Genomic DNA, 22,914 nt, shown 5'->3' on the forward strand with positions numbered 1-22,914 from the left:
GTCTACTATGATTTTACTAACTATGATATTCTGACACTTAACATAGAGCAAGGTCATGAATATCAGACTTTTTTGAGTTCTTATCTTTCATGGTTCACAGATCTCATCTCTTCTTTGATCATCAGGGTTGCTCCCAAATTGAACCTGTTTTTTTCTCCCTCCTCTCTCTCCAGCCAACTATTTCATTCTGGACCAAGAGATTAATGAAATCATGGCTATTGTGAAAAAGAACCTAGTGAACCAAAGGATAATAAATGAGTCAACAAATCTCAAAGAATTTTAGGACAGAAAATAATATGCCTAAGAAGGAAGGTAAATAGCAATATAAATATGGCCATCAAACTCGAGCATCATATACATTCATGGATAATGAAAAAACAAACCCCCCCCAAAAAAAAACCACACACACACAACTCCAAAGAGAGTTTTAACCCCGAAGGGAATTTCCAAACAGAAAAAAATGTTTTCACAGCATTTTATTGACACAGTTTTCAAGTTTACATTTAATTGCAATTAAAATGGGAAACAAATTCTAGGTTAGTCTCAAAGAAAGCATGAGTTGATTTAGGCGTGGAAAAGACAATTGAGTTCAGATGCAAGTAATTCCCCTCTCTTTCTAAACAATGGTTGTGGTTTCATTAAAATGTCTTCATCAAATAACCAATAAATGACGTGATACAGAATGACACTAAGGAGACAACCATGACATTCTTTGTAACTATCCAGCTGTCTCAGAAAAGGCACACATTGGCCAAGGGCTTTCTACGTGCCAGCGACTCTCCCAGATCTCCTGGTTGCAACTGTCAGGAGACCCAGTGTAACAACAAGATGTCTTCTGGTTTCATGGACAGCCCCAAGTAGCAAGCAGCCACAATTCAATGAAAAGAAAACAAAAGCAAACAGACTGGGGTCTACATCCTGCTTCTCTGTCCTGGCTTCTCCAGGGCAAAGTTTCCCTGTTTCTAGCAGTGGTGTCCCCCTCACCTCTGACACCCCATCAACCATCTCACAGGTCTTCACAGAAAGCCAGGGAGGCATCCACTCCAGCTGATAAGATATGAGATACTTTTAGGAGAGAGGATAGCAAGGCAATAGAGAGAAATTGCAATGATCAAGTAAAATAAAGGTAAAATGCAAAAAAAAAAAAAAAAAAGAAAGGCAAGAATGGTAAGACCATGCGTAGCTAGAGAACAAAGAGTGGCTCACTCCAGCCTGTCCACAACTTCCCTGAGCCTAAAAACAAAATACAGCAGCCAGCTGCCATCACCAAGACTGTCACAGGCACTGCAACCCTTCTTTCTTCAAGCAACTGGGCTGAACTAGGAGCACTCATCTTGAACAGATTCAGAAACATCAGCCCTGAAGTGAAATCCAGTGTCCAAAGGCCTCCATGAATGTACCACTGTGCGCAGTTCCTGGGAGGATGGCACCATGCACTGTGCTCAAATATCCTACTTTGCGGTTCCCTGTGTGCAATACTTATTAAAAGAGACAGCATTAAATGTGAAAACAGATGGCTGTTTCTTTTTAAAGTTGAACAAGTACAAGGTATTACTATCACAATATTTAATAGGAACATGACTGTCATTTTCCTGAGTTTGATTCTTTTAAGAAATATGCAATCAGTATTTGAAAGCAGCTGTCATTAAAAGAAGAGAATGATCTTTGCAAAATGCAAATGGTATTAAAATCCACCCCTTCCCACTTTACTTCTAAAAGCATTTCCCTGCTTCCCCTTCACTGTTCCCAGGAGAGAGAAGACCCCTGGGAGGCTCTCTACTAGACCCCTGTCTCCTCCTGCAGTCCCATCTCTGGACGGTGTCCTTTCTCTGGGCTGAGCCACCCTGATCAGTTCCTCATACCAACCAAGCTCCTGCTGCCACAGGGTCTTCTATGTGCTTTCCTTCAGTGTGGGGCTCTCTTCCCTTAATTGCTGGTCAGTTAAGCCCCACTCTTCCCTCTGATCTTAGTTCCAGAGCAGCATTCAGAGCACCATCTCAGAGCAGCATTCCTTGACCTCCCTAATGGAGCTAACCCCACTGGAACAGACCCTCCTTGTTCCCTGTGCCACTCTGTCCTTCCGGTAATTAATACCATACGTTTGACGTTTGAATAGCGTCTGTCTCCCTCAGAAAACTCTAAAGTTCAGGAGTAGGGAGCATGTCGTCTTTACTTACCATGTGCCTCAGCACTAAGAATAGCATTTGACACTCTTATATATTACTATTACATGCTCAGTAGGGCTTCCTTGGTGGCTTAGTGCTAAAGAATCCACCTGCAATGCAGGAGACCCATGAGACATGGGTTCTGTCCCTGGGTCAGGAAGATTCCCCTGGAGTTGGGCGTGGCAGCCCCCTCCAGTGTTCTTGCCTGGAGAATCCCATGGACAGAGGAGCCTGGCAGGCTACAGGTTATAGGATCACATGACTCAAGTGACTGAGTAGGCACACAGATTCTCAATAATCATTGAATGAATCAATCAATGAATAAATAAATAGGAAAAAATTAGATACATTATCCAGAAATTATTTTTGCATTGCAGTTCTTTATCAAAGATTGATTCATTGCTTAATTTATTCAATTAGTATCTATTGTGCTTCCTGCTACCTAGACTACATATAAAAATAAACAAAACATAAGGCTTGCTCTCAGAGCATTTCTAGGTTCTATAAAGTGCCAGATGGTAAACATTTTCAGTACTGCAGACCAGATGATCTTGGCTGCAACTATTCAACTCTACCCTGTAATACACAAGAAGTGATGGGGGATGAATGAATATAGCTATGTTCCAATAAAAACCTGGTTTATAGAAGCAAGTGGCTGACTTTGGTTTAGTTGGTGGTCAGTTGGCTGGAATTTGTCATCCCCTGTTCTATAAGAAGTATAGGACATATGTGTAGATGTATGTAAAACTTTAATTAACATTAAATGTTCCAATTCCACCGTCATATGATGGGTCCCCACTACAGGCCACGCACTGGGTTAGGTTCTTTCGGCACACATAAGATCAAGAAGGCTGGATTTGCTCAGAGGAAGCTCATCATGTAAGCAAAGGCAGCCTCATGCCCATTCATTTTTATGAGACACCTTGAAAAGGATGCAGGATTAAAGTAAAAACAAAGTATTCTGAAATCTCAGAAGAGACAGGGATGCAGGCATTTGGTCTCCTGAAAGACTCATCACTGGTAAGTGGCACATAGGAAGCCATGCTTTGGAAAGATAATCTGAATGCCTTGGGTTGGGTGGATGCTGGGGAACCATGGAGGGGACAGGGGAACACAGAAGAGCCTTGAGTGTAGCTGGGGAGAAGGCTCTGAGTTAGTGTGGCAGCTGATGAAAGAGGAGGAGAGAACAGATTCCAGGGACACTGCAGAGGTTCCATCTGTGAGACTGGTCTGCCAATTGGTTTATACTGTAGTGATACAACAGGGCTGTCCTTTAACTTACAGAGATAATGCCACAAACCTGCAGTCAGAACATGAGGTCAGGGCTGTTTATCTACCAGTGGTGATGACAAAGGCCCTGAGTCATCAAAACTCCATTTCCCAGGTCACCCTATGATCCACATGAATATATAAATAAAAGACCAAGGTTAGGAACACAGTGAACAAGTGAGAAACACAGTTTTCCTGGTGGCTCAGGCAGTAAAGCGTCTGTCTATAATGCAAGAGATGAGCCACTTCACTTCACTTCACTTCACTTCACGTCATTCTTTTAGGTGGGCTTCCCTTGTGGCTCTGCTGGTAAATAATCCACCTGCAATGTGGGAGACCTGGATTCAATCCCTGGGTTGGGAAGATCCCCTGGAGAAGGGATTGACACCGAAGAATTGATACTTTGGAACTGTGGTGTTGGAGAAGGCTTTTGAGAGTCCCTTGGGCTGCAAGGAGATCCAACCAGTCCATCCTAAAGGAAATTAGTCCTGAATATTCTTTGGAAGGACAGATGCTGAAGCTGAAACTCCAATACTTTGGCCACCTGATGCAAAGAACTGACTCATTGGAGAAGACCCTGATGCTGGGCAAGAATGAAGGCAGGAGGAAAAGGGGACAACTTAGGATGAGATGGTTGAATGGCATCACTGACTCAACAGACATGAGTTTGAGCAAGCTCCAGGAATTGGTGATGGACAGGGAAGCCTGATGTGCTGCAGTCCACGGGGTCACAAAGAGTCAGACACAACTGAGCAATTGACCTGAACTGACTGATGCTTTTAGGTTAACTGGCCTACTGTCAAAGCATCAAGGATGAATAATGCCTCTTCTATGTAAGACTCCATCCTATGTGTGGTTCTGAGTCCAAGACAGACCATCTCTTGGTCACTGCCTTTAAAAGCCAGGCCTTCTCTGGAAGACCCAGTTCTAAGCTTACTGATCAGAGCCTGGTTTGCAACCTGTTCTTTCCTTGTATTGAAGTTCTTTGCCAAAGATTGACTCTTTGATTAATTTATTCAGACCCTGTTCCTCCCTGGGTCTGGAAAGCTATGTTGTGTATGTGGGGTTATTTGTCTCAGAGGCTTGAGGAAGAACTCATTGACACCCCCAATATGTACCCTGCTTCAAGCAGTGAGCCAACTGCTCCGGCATTCACTTCCTCTAATACCCTCTGCCAGAAATGCTAATGAGAGTGAAAACATGAAAGGGAAGGAAGGGAGGCTGGCCCCAGGAGAGGCAGAGAACCAAGGGGCGCTCGTAGGAAAACCACTGACTAATCAATCACCCCCTGACTCACCCAGGTCTCCTGGGCCATCCTTCACATCTCAGCTGTTCTGCAAAGCTCTGTGGGAACCTTCATCAAGTCTCCGCCACCTCAGAGCCCACTTCCTGCTCCCCTGCAGTCTGTTTTTCACACACTACGAATCACCAAGAAATGTGCTGGGCCTGGGGGCTTTGAGTTCCAATTCCCGCTCCACTGAGTAACTAACAACAGGTTATTTTCTCTGTTGAAGCTTGTGTTTCATGCTCAGAGTCTCACAGGGAGGGGAATGCCATTCACCATCCTTAAGCATGACTTTGTTGGCACCATCTGTGACTAAAGTTAGAGAAACCACACATTAATCTGGAGGAGTATTCTTTTCTGCAGTTGTGAACACAGTGAGAGACGTGGAAGCAGAACCCCGTGTTTGAATCCTGCCTTCCCAGCCCAGCTGATGGCCTGACGTTGGGCAAGTGACTCACCCTCTTCTCAGCTCTAAGATGGAAATGGTGGCTAGGAGTTTGGGGAAGGAGATGGGAAACGATAATAGTCATTTTATCTTTCTAGTAGTCATGCATGTATGTGAGAGTTGGACCATAAAGATGGCTGAGCGCTGAAGAATGGATGCTTTCAAATTTTCTTGCTAGAGAAAACTCTTGAGAGTCCCTTGGACAGCAAGGAGATCCAACCAGTCCATCCTAAAGGAAATCAGTCCTGAATATTCATTGGAAGGACTGATGCTGAAGCTGAAGCTCCAATACTTTCACCTGATGTGAAGAGCCAACTAATTGGAAAAGACCCTGATGCTGGGAACGATTGAAGGCAGGAGGAGAAGGGGACGACAGAGGATGAGGTGGTTGGATGGCATCACCGACTCAAAGGACATGAGTTTAAGCAAACTCCAGGAGATAGTGAGGGACAGGGAGGCCTGGCGTGCTGCAGTCCATGGGGTCACAAAGAGATGTAACCTAGTGACTGAACAACAACTGTAGTCATTTGGGCTCTTAGGAGAGGAGTCATGGAATTTGGGGCAAGATTCAAATCGTGACCTCTTAGAAATCTTGTCTCTTCTTCTGCATAAAAGGGAGATTGCCGCCTCAAGGGACTTTTAGAGGAGGCAGTGATGTGACGTATGGGGAGACTTCTGTACATTGTAATGCACTAGACAGATGCTGCTGTTGTTCCCATAACAGTATTTGATAAATCACTGGCCAAGTTCAACTCTATCTGTGTTCTGAGAAAAGTACAGAAAGGACATAAAAAGGAGACAGAGACAACAGCACTAGGTGCTTGGGAGATTATGAAGATTATATTTCTCTGTGCCAGTAAATTAATTCTTAATGGAGAGCTCCCGAGGAGCGACACCAGCTAAAGCTGAGAGGCCAACCACAGCACTTTCCAAAGAGAAAGTCATTTTCTTCAGATCAAGTCTGAACTTTTCTAGGTGTGGTTCATTAGATAGTTGAGCCTCAAAGAAATTCCAGTACCACTGTAAAGCTGTCATTTGTCTCAAAAAAAAAAAATTCAACTTCTTTTTCTGTCAGCAACATAAGCACTCTGCAACTCCACAAAATGCAGTGGCTTTTATAGAATATTCTGTCCTAAACCAGATGATAAGAAAAGAATATCACTGCTAGAGTTAGACTGCCCTTAATTCCAATCCACTGAGAACTTGTGTGACTGTGGACATGCTGTTCACCCTCTTAGATAAGTATTAATGGATGAGTGAATGAACCACCGAATTAAAACTTCACATACATGATTCTCTACAATGGTAAATTATGCATGAACTCCTTTCTGTCTTTGGAACAACCTTTCTCTCTCCTGGTATATCCAGAAAAGTTCTACTCATCCTGAGCAACGTCCACTGTGAAGTTCTCTCTTCTCCCCAACAAGGTCAGTGTCAAAACGTGCTTCCTTCACTGCCTGTATGTTCCTCCTCCACAGCATTCACTACGTGAGCTGTATTTATTTATCCACCTGAATATCCCATATGGCTGTGCATACCTTAGAGGATGGGGTGATGAATTATTTATCCAGGTAGCCTCTAGAGTCTGGCACATAATAAATTGTTGAACATTTGTTGAATGAATAAGTGAATGAAGGATGAAGGAGGGACCATTTCAAGTCCATGCCGAATGCTTTCTGCATGGGGAAAAACCCAGGGGAAGAATCTGTGGAAACCAGCCGGGGAAGAGGTTTCCCCTGTGAGAATGCCTGGGACAAGGGCTGGGTTTCTGTGGAACAGCCAGAGGAGCAGTCGGGGAGGCATCTTTGATGCTGAAAAGAATCATTCAGTTACCAAATCCATTTTGGGAGAAGAAAAGCCCCCAGTGTTGAGCAGATGCTGGTATCTGAAAGCAGAAGGGGAAGTAAGTCATCTCCCCAGCCCAGGGGGCCTAGGAGCAAAGAAAACAAGGAACTTTCCAGGATGGAGAAGGAACTTCAAGGACTTAACCTGCAGACAGAGGCCCCTGAAAATGTTCAAAACTGATCTCATCTCTGCCTCCAAGAGTCCCATTTCTGGCAGATAACCACTCTTTAAGTGTGTCACAACAATGAATTTGAAGTGGTTTTTTAATTTATTTTCTTCCTCTTTATTATTCATATGAAAATCTGTCATCAAATATTTCTATTTTTTCTATTTCTAAAAATTTTCCATTTTATTATTAAAATATAAAATATATAAAAGTATATGTCCAACTTAAAGAACAATTACAAGTACCTGTGTACCCTTCCAACAAGGTTAAGAAAAAGAATAGTGGCAGGGCCTTGGATGTCCCCAAAGGGCTCCACCCTGATAATCCTGTCACTTCTTACTCCACCGGTCCCCAGGGATTCAGCTTCTCTGCTCCAATTCCGTTGTTGTCATCAGATTATCATTACCTCAAGCAAAAATCAAAGCTGAACTACTTCATTCATTCAAAACGTTATTGGAACCTGCTACTAGATCAGCAGCAAGCTGGACCTTACTGATATTAAAGTTGAAGCCCTGCCTTCCAGGAGCTTACCGTTGAGGGGGCCGCCAGACTGGAAATGCACAAGTGAAACCAGATGAACACGTGACAGAGGCAGCACAGGCTGAGATCTTTGGTTCATCTCCCCATCTCCTATCTCTCCAACTCTCCTGCACTCCATTTTTGTTACATTAGCTTCCTAGTCTAGGATTAGGAATAGTTTCCTTCTTCGTGGCTTTTGTTCAGTTGTGCATTCTCTAAGTCATGTCCCACTCTTTGCAACCCCATGAACTGACGCATGTCAGTGTCCTTCACTATCTCCTGGAGTTTGCTCAAACTCATGTCCATTGACTCAGTGGTGCTATGTAACCATCTCATCCTCTGCCACCCCTTTCTCCTCTCACCCTCAGTCTTTCCCAGCATGAGGGTCTTTTGCAATGAGTTGGCTCTTCGCATCAGGTGGCCAAAGCATAGAAGCTTCAGCATCAGTGTTTCCCATGATTATTCAGGGTTAATTTCCCTTAGGACTGACTGGTTTGACCTAGCTTATAACCTTCCAAAATATGACCTAAAGGAGTGCGCATCAGTCATAGATCTAACCCTGATAAGCTATGTCATCTTAGAAAGTACTTAACCTCTCTGAGCTTCGAGATCCTCACCAGTAAAATGAAAATCATGACAATATCTCCCACTGAGTTACTGTAGGGATTGATTCCAAGATAAATGTGAAAGTACTCTGTCAACAAAAAGCACTACGCAATGTTGTATGGGATGTTCTCTTTCTGTCTTTTTGTCCTTGTTGAAATTTATCCACATTTCAGGTTCAACAATATGTCTTCCATGAACTCTGAAGCTTCCAATCTCTCTGTTCCTTGTCCCTCTTGTTATTTTGGTCAGTACCACCTATTTGGGGCTGTGATGGCTTTATAGGAGAGAGTTTCATTTCTTAAATCAGACTGTGAGCTTTCTGAAGGTAGAATCATGTCTCCTATTTTCCTAATGTCCTCCCAGGGCATAACACTCTTCTTAACATTCAGAACTTTCTCACATATTCACTGCTTACTGAGCAGAGTATGACCAACACAATGGTGAAAGTGAAAGTGAAGTCGCTCAGTTGTGTCCGACTCTTTGCGACCCCATGGAGAATATAGCCTACCAGGCTCCTCTGTCCATGGGATTTTCCAGGCAAGAATACTGGAGTGGGTTGCCATTTCCTTCTCCAGGAGATCTTCCTGACCCAGGGATTGAACCTGGGTCTCCTGCATTGTAGGCAGACACTTTACCATCTGAGCCATTAGGATCCAACTATAGAAACAGTTTTGATGGTATTTCTATACATCTCAGCCAAAAATCTGTTATGACATTAAAATGGTTGCAATGAGAAAAATACCAGCAATACTTGAACATCTAATGCGTTATTAAACTGACATTAAGTTAGGAATTAGAAGTTCCAAATTTGGTCTTATATTCCCCATCACTGACTGCATCCCTTCAAACAATTCTTTTAAGATAGCCGTATGCCTTAGCCTTTGGCTTGTGCAAAATCAAGTCATTAACTGTTGTTTATAAACTCGGAAAGAATTATGGTTCAGTGTATTCTATGAATGAGTCTTTCGAATGCCATGATCTCCTAGAAGTAAAGAAAGGAGTCCAATATTGGTCTGGGCAAAGATGTTTTTGGCTATGACACTGAACGCACAGACAACAAAAGCAAAAACAAATAAGTGCCACTGCATCAAACTGAAAATCTTCTGCAGAGTAAAAGAAAGAATCAACAGACTGAAAAGCCAATCCACAGAACGGGAGAAAGTATTTGGAAACCATCTATCTGACAGAGGTTAATACTCAAAATATAGAAGGAATGCAAGCAACTTAATAGCAAAAAGACCAAACCAAAACAAGACCGAACAATCCAATTAAATATAAGCAAAGCACACAAATAGAGATTTCTCAAAACAAGACGTACAAAAGGCCAAAACCTATGAAAAGCTGCTCAACATTACAAGTCATCAGGAAAATGCAAATTAAAACCACAGTGAAATATCACCTTGCATTTGTTAGAAAGGCCATTACCAAAAAGACAGAAGACAACATGTTTTGAGAAATGTGGATAAAAAGGAATTCTTGTACACTGTTTACAAGAATGTAAATTGTTACACCATTATTGAAAACAGTATAGAAGTTTGTCAAAAAATTAAAAATAGGAATGCCACATGATCCAATAACCCCACTTGTTGTTACAGATCAAAAGGAAAGGAAATCAGCCGCTCAAAGAGATATCTGAGCTCCTATGTTTAATGTAGAATTACTTATGACAGATAAAATATGGTAACTACTTAAATGTCCATTGAAGGATATGAGTGTGAGTGTGTGCGTGTGTGTGTGTATATCAGTTCAGTTCAGTTAAGTTCAATCACTCAGTCGTGTCTGACTATTTGTGACCCCATGAATCGCAGCATGCCAGGCCTCCATGTCCATAACCAAGTCCCAGAGTTTACCCAAACTCATGTCCATCAAGTCAATGATGCCATCCAGCCATCGCATCCTCTGTCGTCCCCTTCTCCTCCTGCCCCCAATCCTTCCCGGCATCAGAGTCTTTTCAAATGAGTCAACTCTTCGCATGAAGTGGCCAAAGTACTGGAGCTTCAGCTTCAGCATCAGTCCTTCCATTCAACACCCAGGAGTGATCTCCTTTAGAATGGACTGGTTGGATATCCTTGCAGTCCAAGGGACTCTTAAGAGTCTTCTCCAGCACCACAGTTCAAAAGCATCAATTCTTCGGTGCTCAGCTTTCTTCACAGTCCAACTCTCACGTCCATACATGGCCACTGGAAAAACCATAGCCTTGACTAGACAGACCTTTGTTGGCAAAGTAATATCTCTGCTTTTCAATATGCTATCTAGGTTGGTCATAACTTTCCTTCCAAGGAATAAGCGTCTTTTAATTTCATGGCTGCGATCACCATCTGCAGTGATTTTGGGGCCCCCAAAAATAAAGTCTGACACTGTTTCCACTGATTCCCCATCTATTTCCCATGAAGTGATGGGACCAGATGCCATGATCTTAGTTTTATAAGTGTGTGTGATAATGAAATGTTATTTAGCCTTTAAAAAAAGGAAATCCTGCCTTTAGAGACAACATGGATGAACCTAGAGGACATTGTATTAATGGAAATAAGATAAACAAATATGTACGATCTCACTTATATGTCAAATTGAAAATAGCTGAAATCATAGTAACAGAGCAGAATGTTGGTGACTAGGGTTTAAGGGGAAAAGGGAAGTGGAGAGATGTTGGTCAAAGGGTATAAAATTTCTGTTATACGAGATGAGTAAATTATGGATGTCTAACACACAGCAATGTGACTATAGTTAACAATACATTACTGGATTCTTTAAAGATGCTAAGAGGGTATTTCTTAAGTGTTCTCACCACACACACACATATGCATGCACTTGAATGGTAAGCAACTATGTGAGGTGATGGACATGTTAATTGGGTCGATTGTGGTGATCATTCCACAAGACATACACATATCAAAACATCAAGTTGTAGATCTTAAATATATACAATTCTTATTTATAAATTGTGTGTGTGTTCTTAGTCATGTCTGGCTCTTTGTAGCCCTGTAGGCTGGAGCCCACCAGGCTGCTCTGTCCATGGGATTCTCCAGGCAAGAATACTGGAGTGGGTTGGGTTGCCATCTCCTCCTCCTGGGGATCTTCCCGACCCAGGGATAGAACCCTTGTCTCCTGCATCTCCTGCCCTGCACCCAGTTTCTTTACAACTGATCCACTGGGGAAGCCATATTGACCAATCAAACCTCAATAAACCATCACTGACTCAAAGCCAACTCCAGGAGATAGTGGAGGACGGAGGAGCCTGGCGTGCGACAGTCAGTGGGGTTGCAAAGAGTCAGACACCACTTAGCAACCAAACTGCAACAACAACAAAAGAAGTGTGTCAAACATAGTCAACGTATTTTTATAATTATTACTGCTCCTATTTTACCCCAAACTAGCCACAGATATCACCACAGATATCCACCAACTCCACAGATGAGGTGAATTCCTACATCTGTTTTAATTAGTCTAATTTAGTAAAAAAAAAAAAAAGAAAAGAAAAGAAAGTGAAAAGGTTTGAGAGTGAAGCATACACACGGAACTGAGAAGACAGAGGGGATGCTGGTAGAACAAAGAAAGCTTCTAAATCACAACTCTAACACCAGGTTTTCCCCAGTCCAGATTCCTTTCATGTCCCTTAATAGTCAAGCTTTAAAGTCAGAAAGAACAAATTGCTCTGAACACAAGAGAAATTACGATTCCTTTCTCATCATTTCCCTTTGATTTTATGATTAGCAGTTGGCAACCTAAACACAATCTATAAGATAGAGTCAGAATTCTGGATTTTATTTTTTTTTAAGCTGTCCTGCTTTCTGTATCCAGAGTTTGTCTATATTTTGAACAGTTCACATTGACTATTGGCGCCACTTCAACCATGCACCAATAGCTGGTGTTAAAGGCAGATAAATAAACCACTGCCATTAATCAAAGTAACTTATCATTTCTTAAAGGAAAGGTGAAGAGTGGAGCAGAAGGATAATGTTTAGAACCAGAAAGACCCAATTTCAAATCCAGTTACTTATCCTCTAGATCATGGGCAAATTACCTTCTCCAAGACTCAGTTTTCTCACCTAAACAATTTACCCTACCAGACTGATGCACGAATTAGAGTAAATGTATGTAAAACATCCATCCATCATTATATTTCTCTGAGTTGTTACACAATGTTAAATACCTTTCTAAGCTAGTAACTTGCATTAAATTATCCTTAATCTAGTTTCCCATACTTCTTTTTCCACTGGCCTTGACCCCAAGGGTTGGGAGAAAAAGCTATCAGAATACCCTGGGAAGGAGGAAAGAAAAGTGCAATGTTTGGAAAAATGTTCAATATTATCATTATTTTGAATTGGATAATTTGGATTATTTGGGACATGTTTCCAGGTTCTCTATGGAACTGTGGACCATCCTCCAGTGATTCAGATTTAGTTTCAGGTGGCTTGTGGATTTTGTTGGTTTTGTCACTGTTTTCTTTCTTTAATTAACTTATTTAATTAGAGGATAATTACTTTACAATACTGTGATTTCTTTTGCCATATATCAGCATGAATCGGCCATAGGTATACATGTGTCCCTCCAATCCTAAATACGTCCCCCACCTCCTTCTCCACCCCATCCCTCTGGGTTGTCCAAGAGCATTGTCTCTGGATGCCCTGTTTCATGCATCGAACTTGCACTGGTCATCTGTTTTACATGCAGCAATGTACATGTTTCATTGCTATTCTCTCAAATCATCCCATCCTAGCCTTTTCCCACTAAGTCTAAAAGTCTGTTCTTTATATCTGTGTCTCCTTTGCTACTCTGCATGTAGAATCGTCAGCACTATCTTTCTAAATTCCATATATATACACGTTAATATACAGTATTTGTCTTTCTTTTTCTGACCTACTTCACTCTGTATTAATGAACGCCACCACTGATCATTGTCACCCAAGAATAACTTGCAAGCAGAGCTAGTTTTAACAATCAGCATTAACTGTGGCTATAGATTTTCTGGTTGGATCTGCGGGGCCACTGTTTACAACGCTAGAGTTCATAAAGGTGAGGAGTGTCTGTCAGCACACTTCTGGCGTTTGAAGATTTCATTTGACAGTATTGACTGCAGTGAGCTGAACACCCACCAAACAATGCTGATAAGAGTATCTCTTGTGGGTTTGGGAGGCAGTCTGATATAACGAAAAGAGGTTTGGGCTCAAAATTCACAAGAGCTGGTTCCACCCCTGATTCTACACTGGATTTGCTCTGTGACCTGGAGTATTTCACTGAAGCTCGTTGGCACTGTCTGTAAAATTGGGGCAGTAGCACTGTCATACAACGTCGGCTCGCAGTTGGGTAGCAGGGCATTTCTATTACCATCTAGTGAGCACCAGCAATGGGATGGAAGTGCTGCTGAATGCAGAATAAATCTCTGGCTGACAAACTGAGCTGGAAAGGCAGGTCATAAGCCCAGAGGAAAGATGAGGAAATAAACTCAGTGGAATTACTGTAGATTACTAAGAGTTTTACAAATACACTTTTAGATAGACTAGAGTAACAATAATAATTAAGAGACAGGAGGATACTGTGCCCACATCAGAATAGAAGGATGGGGAGACTGGGGACTCTAGCTAGCCTCCATTTTTAACATTTAAAGCTACAATTAAGGGGCTTCTGCTGGACATCACAGCCAGTTCATCTGCATTTTCCTGTCTGACTGGCTCAGCTCAGGGACTGACACATGGCTTTTGGCTCTAACAGTAGGTATAACCCATGCTATCAAGACAAGTCACATATGCAAATAACTCTCAGCTTCTGGCTCTTATCAGCTGCAACCATAGGGGTAGATGGGAGCGCTGGTGTGTCTGTTTATGAATTCAGTGGCCTAGAGCCCAGGAAAATATGGGCACATTTTATTGCCACAGCCACTACCTCCTGATAAATGGAAGTGGGACTGTGGCTATGAAAAAGAGATCAAAGTTACTACAGTGGGCTAGGATGTCTCACGAAAGTGATGCTAAGTAGAAGCATGTGCTGGAGAAGGCACCCGGACAGAACGAGAGGATAAGTAAGAAGGCTGCCACTATCTCCCTAAAGTAGGAAAATAAACCCAAAATGCAAGTGTGATGCAATGAAAGGATTGGATTTGAGAAGCACGGTGTAGCACACAGTACGACCCCTGACACTGGTGAAGAGCTCCGATCAGGGCGGTTCAAGGCATCCTCCACACACTGTGTCACCACCTGTGACAACACAAGTACCGAAGCTGGGGTATTTACAAATGTGTATGGCAGTTTCATAGAAGAATATGTCTATTGAATCTGACCCTGAAAAACTGGGCTTGTATTTTGCATGTCTTTTTAAGTTGTTTTTTTTTTTTAATGTTTCCAATGCTTCATTTTGATTATGCTTGACAAATGTTTTGGTTTATGAAAGATCTGGAAATTAAATTTTCAAAAATGATCTTCACCACATACAACAGGTTGAAAAGCAACAGTCTCGTCCTCAGCCCATATTAATCACTTTGGGTTTAAGGGCTTTGCAGACACACCTGCCTCCAGGCTGTATGTGATCTCAGGAAGTATCTCTCATGTGATAATTAGCATGTTGGTAGGAAAGAAAGCAGATACAGTGTAAGCAGAGAGACTAGAACCAGGATGTCTGGGTTATCAAGGAGTAGACTTACACTTAACGTATGTATTGGCCTGGGTTTGATCAGGGGACAGAAAACTCACAGTAATTTAAACAGGGGAAGTTTAATACGAAGGATTATAAATTTATGGTAGAGGAAAAAATACAAAGATGTAGAGAGCATTCTAAAGGGTGCCCCAGGGCTGAGGGCAAGGACCCATAGCTGGGGGTCAGAACTCACTGGAGAAAACTGATGGCTGAGGCGTGTGCCAGGTTGCCAGAGCCAGAGCTGGCCCACCTGCAGAACAAGCAGGTAACAGGCTCCATGTGCAGCTGTGTCAAAGCTGGGGGCAGGGAGCACAGAGGGAGGTGGGCACTGCTGGATGGAGGAGACCTGGAGTGGGCAGTGTCTGCATCAAGATGGCCAGGGGCTCACCAGGCCCAGGCCAGGCTGTGAGTTGGCCAGATGACACACTCTGGGTGCGAGGCTGGGGCAGAGTGACCCCCGTCACGTGACCCCCCACCTCCCCCAACAGAGAAGCCTCCTGCATCTTCTGCTGGCCACAGTTAACAACGTGCTCACCGTACAGGGGACATGCTTAGGGCCCAGTCCACTACTACCGAACAGCAACTCAAGGCAGAATGCAGAGCTAAGGGCCTATACATGGATAACTGGTGTAAGGTCAGAAAGAACAATATCACAGCTGGTACTGGAGAAATCTGCCTCAGGAGGCAATTCCTCACAATAACTCAATAGGTCTTATCCCCATTTTGCAGATGAGAAAACTAAGGTTCAGAGAGGTTAACTAACCACCTGAAACCACAGAGCTAAAAAGTGGTGAAATTGATATTTTAACCCTGGAAATCAAGCTCTAGAACCCTGTCATTTTAACCATTGTGTGGTGATGCTTATGATTGTGGGACAGTAAGTAAAAATAGCTGATACTCACTGAGAACTCACTAATGTCAGACATTGTTTCACATATGCTACACCCCTAGGCTTGTTTCCTCTTCATCACGCACCTACGAAACACAGACCATAGGTAGCCCCTCCCTTTTGGAGATGAGGAAACAGAACTTCAAAAGGTTATTTACCTTGCCCAAGGTTGCAGAGATGGCAGGTGGTTTTGCTTCTAGATACTCTGCTTCTGACCTTGTGCACATAACTCCCCAGTCCTCTTTGCACAGGAGGAATCAGAGAGAAAAGAATGCAGTGGTCAGAGTCATCAGAGAGAATGGACATTTGGGCATAATGCGGGAGAGGGAGGGTAGGACTAATTGGGAGAATAGAATTGATGTATATACACTACCGTGAGTAAAACAGATAGCTAGTGGGAAGATGCTGTAGCAGAGAGAGCTCAGTTTGGTGCTCTGTGATGACCCAGAGGGGTGGGAAGGAGCCTCAAGAGGGAGGGTATATATGTATACTTACAGCTGATGCATATTGTTGTACGGCAGAAACTAACACAACACTGTAAAGCAATTATACTCCAATAAAAATATGTAAAAAAATAAAAATAAAATAGTTCCAAAAAATCAGGCTTTGTTGGGGGCGGGGGGTGGGTAAGGTGAGACATAAGCTGGACTTTAAGATTTGGCAAGATTTGAATAAGCAAAAAGTACAGAGCAGGTTTGCTTATTTGGCACACAGACTTTTTTGTCTTTATTTTAATGTACTTGCATACCTTTAAAACTCTAGAGAATTCATATAAAACTTGCATTGCTAGCTTCTAAAAATATAGAGAATACAGCAACACTGGGCTAGGCTGTAATGTGGCACCCGTCCACTAGGGCCTAGTAGTGCCTGGGCCCTGCACTACTAGTGTGCCCACTCCAGCCTGCCACGCTCCCCACTACTCTCTGTTCCGTCACGCCCATTCACACTGCATGGCCTCTATGGGAGACTGAGACCAAGAATCTCAGACTGGGAAGAAAGTCTGTAGAAAGGCTTGAAAGCACAGTTCATCCTGTGTGTGTCTGTGTGTGCACACAGGCACACGGGTATGTAGTCCAAGTCAGGGAGAGAAAAAGGAGGAGCGTAAGAAGTGAGTGATGGCACCATCGAGAGCAGAATGGACTCATGTGATGGAGTCGAGCAATATAATAAAGGAAGGGCAGTGACATTTCAGCAGGGAGACCATATCATAGGAATGACTCCTCTCAGGAGTGTGGTCCTGGGTAGGCCACCTGAAAGGCTGAACTGGGTAGGAGAGATTACACAAGGGAGAAACAGGCAGGGAGAAGATTTGGGAGGACATTGCAATGACCCACATGGGAAGCAATAAGAGTCTTAGGCTAAGAAGGAACTCCTGCTTCTGCCTGGTTCAGCCAAGAAATATTTAACACCTTGTCTGGCTATATTTACTTAAGTTGTCCCTGGCATACTAAACGGAGTGGGAAAAGGTGCTGTTTGGGCTAGAAGGCTGATATGGAAAAGAGACGATTCTTCACCACTTAACAGATGGGGGAGATTAAACAGGAGAGTGTTGGCAAACAAAGAAATGTCACCAAAGGAGTCTGAAAAAACGGCCTTAAGCAGTAGTGTCTCTTTCCTCTTCTTTCCCTTCTATGGACTCTACACCCACTCCATGCAAATTCCTGTACACTCAATAAAAATAGTGTGCATGACAGCGGTGTGCATAAGCTGGGTACACAGCAGGTGCTCAATAAATATTAGCCCGAATTGAGGCAGACATTTCAGTTCTCCCATCTGTATTTCTGTCAGGTCTGCAAAGACCAGCTTTGGCTGTAATAGATTCAGTACTTGGAGGGCTTTACCGCAGCCCAAGAGGAAGGAAACCACTAATGAGGAGAAACTGCAGCAAGAGGAGCAGGATGAAAGAGGAACACATATTTTTATTCCTACAGGAAATAATTGCCTAGAAATCGCATAAACTTTCCCAAGTTAAAAAAGAATACTGTACTTTAAATTCCCTCTAAAGCACATGATCTAGTGACCGCGTTTTTACCCCACGTTGAGTCATTTGGCATAGTAAATAGAATTACAACCAAAGTCAATATAGTCTTTCCATTGTGTGTCTCCTTTCATCAGTGGGTTTCAAAGGGTTGATGTCCAGCCCAAAGCATCTAAGTTATGGAGACATAAAGAATTTCTTTTTCCATGTTAAATTTTTTAAGGGGACAGTGTGATATAGGAGAAAGAGTGTGAATATAAAATACCAAGAATTCTACTAGTAACTCAGGCAGGTATTGAGATTTTGTGCAAATCACTCTACCGTTCTGGGTCTCAACATTTCCCACTCAGACCAGAGATCAGTGATTTTCAAATTAAGCTGAATAACAGAATCACATGGGTGGGCTTTTAGAAACCCGGATTCCTGGGCCCCGTTGAGAATATCAAGATGGATACAAAAGGCCCTTCACAAAGAAACATGACATCATCATATTGGCACATGTCAACAGATATTTAGTTTACTAGTCTGTGGGCTGATCTCGCCTGCTCAGCTGGAGGGCTTGGCTGGTTCTGACTGGCCCAGTCACATGTCAGGGATGGGGAGCTGGGGTTGACATTTGGGAGCTGGGCTCCACAGGAGTAGCCTACTTCTGATCAGTGCTACTCCTCTGAGGAGTGGTATCTTCTAGGAGAGGAGAGTATCTGCTCCTCTTCCAGGAACCTGCATGCTAGATCAGGCATGTTTTCTCACAGTAGCAGCAGGTGCAAAGGAGCCCACTTTAACTTCCCAGCTCCTTTCAAGCCTCTACTGTATCTATGTGTGCATGTGAGCTCAGTTGTGTCCAATTCTTTGCAATCTCATGGACTGTAGTCCACCAGGGCACTCTGTCCATGGACTTCTTCAGGCAAGAATACTGGAGTGGGTTGCCATTTTCTACTCCAGGGGATCTTTCCAACCCAGGGATTGAACCGGCATCTCTTGCATCTCCTGCATTGGCAGGAAAATACTTTAGTATATTATATCTATTTAATACCCAGTTGAGCAAAGCAAAGCCTAGGCCAATATCAGAGGAGAAAAGTATGTTCTTTGCATGGAAATTAGAAGTGAATATTTTTGAAGAATAATCCAATCTGCTGCAAGATACCCAAGAACTCTATATTTTTTAATCCTAGATATGTAGGCAGGGAAAGTCCCTGGTGTTGGGAAAGATTGAGGGCAGAAGAAGAAGAGGGCATCAGAGGATGAGATGTCTGGGTGGCATCACTGATGCAGTGGACGTGAACTTGGACAAACTCCGGGAGATGATTAGGGACAGGGAGGCCTGGCATGCTGCAGTCCATGGGGTCACAAAGAGTCAGAAATGACTGGGCGACTGAACAGCAACACAAGGGCAGGAATAAATGATCTAAGGTATTTTCCAGTTCTGTCATCCGAAGATGCTGTAGACTGATAAAAAGAAACTGAAATTAGGTTGAGGAAAACGTAATCTGGGGGAAGGAAAAGAATTCTTATCATCTTACCATCAAATAAAAGCCATCACTGAGGGTACAACAAGATGAAGAAAACATGGGAGAAAACTGTCCTACCAGGACATCTTCTCCCTTCCAAGGACTTCAGATGAGCTTTCTTGTTTTGTTCCAGACAAAGCTCCTGCTGCAAGGGAACTCAGGTGTTATGATCCTCATCCTTTTATTCTTCTTCTTTTAGACAAAGAATATGACACAGAAAGACGAAGTCTCTTGCTTAAGGCCACACAGCTCAAACACAGCTACACTGGATTGCTTCCCTTGCTTGGTTCCAGAGTCCCTGCTCCTGTCCTGCATGTGCACTGCCTTAACACAATTTCCTACATGGACCTATGCGAGTGTGCAGGGTGAGACTCTGGAAACTACCTGAGAACACTAAAATCTCCATGCATCCTATGGAAGCACCTCTGGTGGCATTTATTCACTTTTATAACATGGTCATTTACCAGCTGAAACTGCCTGGGCAAGTTACTTAAAACTGGGTAGGTGCCTCAGTTTTCTCTTCTATAAAGTGGGTATAATAGAAGCAGCCTCACGGGGGTCTCTGTAATGAATAAATGAGTCAATAGTGTTAATATTATGTGCTGTATTTATACACAGAGTCTGGCAAATGGTAAGTGCTAACTAGGTGTTTGCTAAATAAATAATTGTCTCATTTGCACACATATCATGTGATTTGCACACATATCACAGTGGTGATTCTCAAAGTATGGACCCTGGAGATTCTCAAAGTATGTTTCCATGGACCATAGTCCATTACAAGTAAATTAGAAACTTTGGGGATAGGTTCTCCCAATCTGAGTTTTAACAAGACTTCCAGTTGATCTGGATGCATATTAAAATGTGTCAAGAACCCTTCTGTCCTCTGGTTCTTTTTTTTTTTAATTTTTAATTTTTATTTATTTTATTTTACTTACAATTCTGTATTGGTTTTGCCATACATTGACATGAATCCACCATGGGTGTACATGCGTTCCCAAACATGGTTCTTATTAGGGAGATCAATAAATAAATGCCAAAAGACCTCATGGCATTTGACATTTATTGAGCTCTCCAACGCATTAGACACTCTTAATCCTCCCAAACACCCAAGGAAGTCATTACTACTATTATTTCCAATTTGCAGATGAGAAAAAGTTGAGGCACAAGGTAACAGCAAGTAACTGGCAGTTCTGAGATTTGAACCCATTCTGTCGAACACCAGAATCCACACTCTTCAACCCCATACCACACAACTGAAGGAATGCTGCCAAATAAACCAGGGAGAAACAAAGCTCTGGTTGAGAGCACTGATTTGCCATCCATGAGCGCCCACCCTCTGCAGGGACTTTCGGGCAGAGAGCAGCTGCTCTTCTCTAGGATCAGAAACCACTGCAGTGTTTCCTATCTGCTGGAGCTTCAGCCTCCACCTTGCTGGATGCTGGACCCCACCTACCATAATCTCCCCAAATTTGCTTGTCTTTCCTTCCTCCACTGCTTTCCTGGGTTCTCTGTTTTTGGACCCCTGATGTTCTGGATTCTTCTAGATTTGTCATTTCCTTTTGTCTCCAAGCAAACTTAATTTTCCCACCAAGCTCCTCCCACATCTCTGATCTCTTGCTCAGCCATGCCTGTTTGTGCCCAGAAAACCATAGAATCTGATTCCTGACTTCTCAGAAACACACACATGCTTAGTCATTCAGTCATGTCTGACTGTTTGCGACCCCATGGACTGTAGCTCGCCAGGTTCCTCTGTCCATGGGGATTCTCCAGGCAAGAATACTGGAGTGGGTTGCCATGCTTTCCTGCAGGGGATCTTCCCAACTCAGGGATCGAACCCAGGTGTCCCGCATTGCAGGCAGATTCTTTATCATCTGAGCCATCAGGGAAGCCCCAGAAACACACACAACCTTACATGTATTAAGAGTTTTGTGAGAGACCAGCTCATCTGGCAAATATTAAAGCCACACTACCAACTCTGCGCCTAGTTCTTAAACCACAAAATGAAATGTCCTGGCTTTTGGCAATGGGATCATTTCTTAAGGGTAGTTGTTGACTCTCTGAATGTGTCTTTCTTTGGGGACAGTTAGGTGGGATTATATAATCTTCCTCCATTCGCTGCGATTTGTGTCTGAGCGATTTCAGCTTTCATCTCAGCCATAATGCCACACACAGTAGTCTGTGAAGCACTCAACATTAAATCCATGTGCAGGATGGAAAGCAATAAAGGAAACTTTAATCTCACTGGGATGGAGACCAGCAATGTCAGCCAGAGAAGGAGACAAGAGAAACATCGGGGCTCAAAATGGGTATCATCCCCCGTCCCTCAGACAGAGGCCTCAGGCAGAGTGAGCAAGACAGGCAGAGGATGCTGGTGCACATCTGCCGTCAAGAAGGGCTTGCAGATCCGAGGGAGCCCTGGAGGAGAGAGCAGCTGCTTGCGTTTCCTTGGAGGCAGAGCCCAAGAGGGAGTGGGTTAGACAGGAGCCAAGGAGACAATTACTAGAAAGGCATTCCCTGGTGTTCTAATGAGGCAATTAGAGCCACTGAGACGCCCCTGTCAGAGCGGGACAGGACTCTGAAGACCCCAACCCCACCCCCTCATTCTACAGAAGAGGTAACTGAGGCCCAGATGGGGAGAGTGACTTGCCCAGAGTCATAGCGTCAATTAGGGCTGGGACAGGAACCAACACCCCAGCCACTGAAGGGCTGCCTCTGAGGCCCAGCGGAGGAGAAAGAAGCTCATGGCAGTAACAGTATTTACACTCTGAGTAGACGAGGTAGGGGATACCCTCACAGGACACAGCACAGGTTCAGGGGGGAGGCCTAACCTAACGCTGAGAAGACTGGGGTCTGGGGGGCGGTGGGAGGGGCTGTGGAAGGGCTGGGGAGGGGGGTGGGGGTAAAGTGAGGACTGAGTCAGACAGGATGTTGTTCAGTCGCTCAGTCGTATCCGACTCTTTGCAGCCCCTCGGACTGCAGCACGTCGGGCTTCCCTGTCCTTCACTGTCTCCCAGAGTTTGCTCAAACCCACGTCCGTTGAGTCGAAGGTGCCATCCAACCATCTCATCCTCTGTTGCTCTCTTCTCTTCCTGCCTTCAATCCTTCCCAGCATCAGGGTCTTTTCCAATGAGTCAGTTCTTCACATCAGGTGGCCAAAGTATTGGAGCTTCAGCTTCAGAATCAGTCTTTTCAATGAATATTCAGGACTAATTTCCTTTAGGATTGACTGGTTTGATCTCCTTGCTGTCCAAGAGACTCTCAAGAGTTTTCTCCAACACCACAGTTCGAAAGCATCAAATCTTTGGCACTCAGCCTTCTTTATGGTCCAACTATCACATCCGTACATGACTACTGGAAAACGATAGCTTTGACTATACGAACCTTTGTCAGCAAAGTGATGTTTCTGCCTTTGAATACAAAGTCTAAGTATGTCATAGATTTTCTTTCAAGAAGAAGGCATTTTTTAATTTCATGGCTTCAGTCACCGTCCAAGAAAATAAAGTCTGTCACTGTTTCCGTTTTTTTCCCATCAATTTGCCATGAAGTGATGGGACAGATACTATGAGGTTATGACTTTCCCTGCCTGTGCCATGTACTGTCATATTTCTGTCA

Source organism: Oryx dammah, unplaced genomic scaffold, assembly GCF_014754425.2.
Source record: "Oryx dammah isolate SB20612 unplaced genomic scaffold, SCBI_Odam_1.1 HiC_scaffold_29, whole genome shotgun sequence".
Lineage (NCBI taxonomy): Eukaryota > Metazoa > Chordata > Mammalia > Artiodactyla > Bovidae > Oryx > Oryx dammah.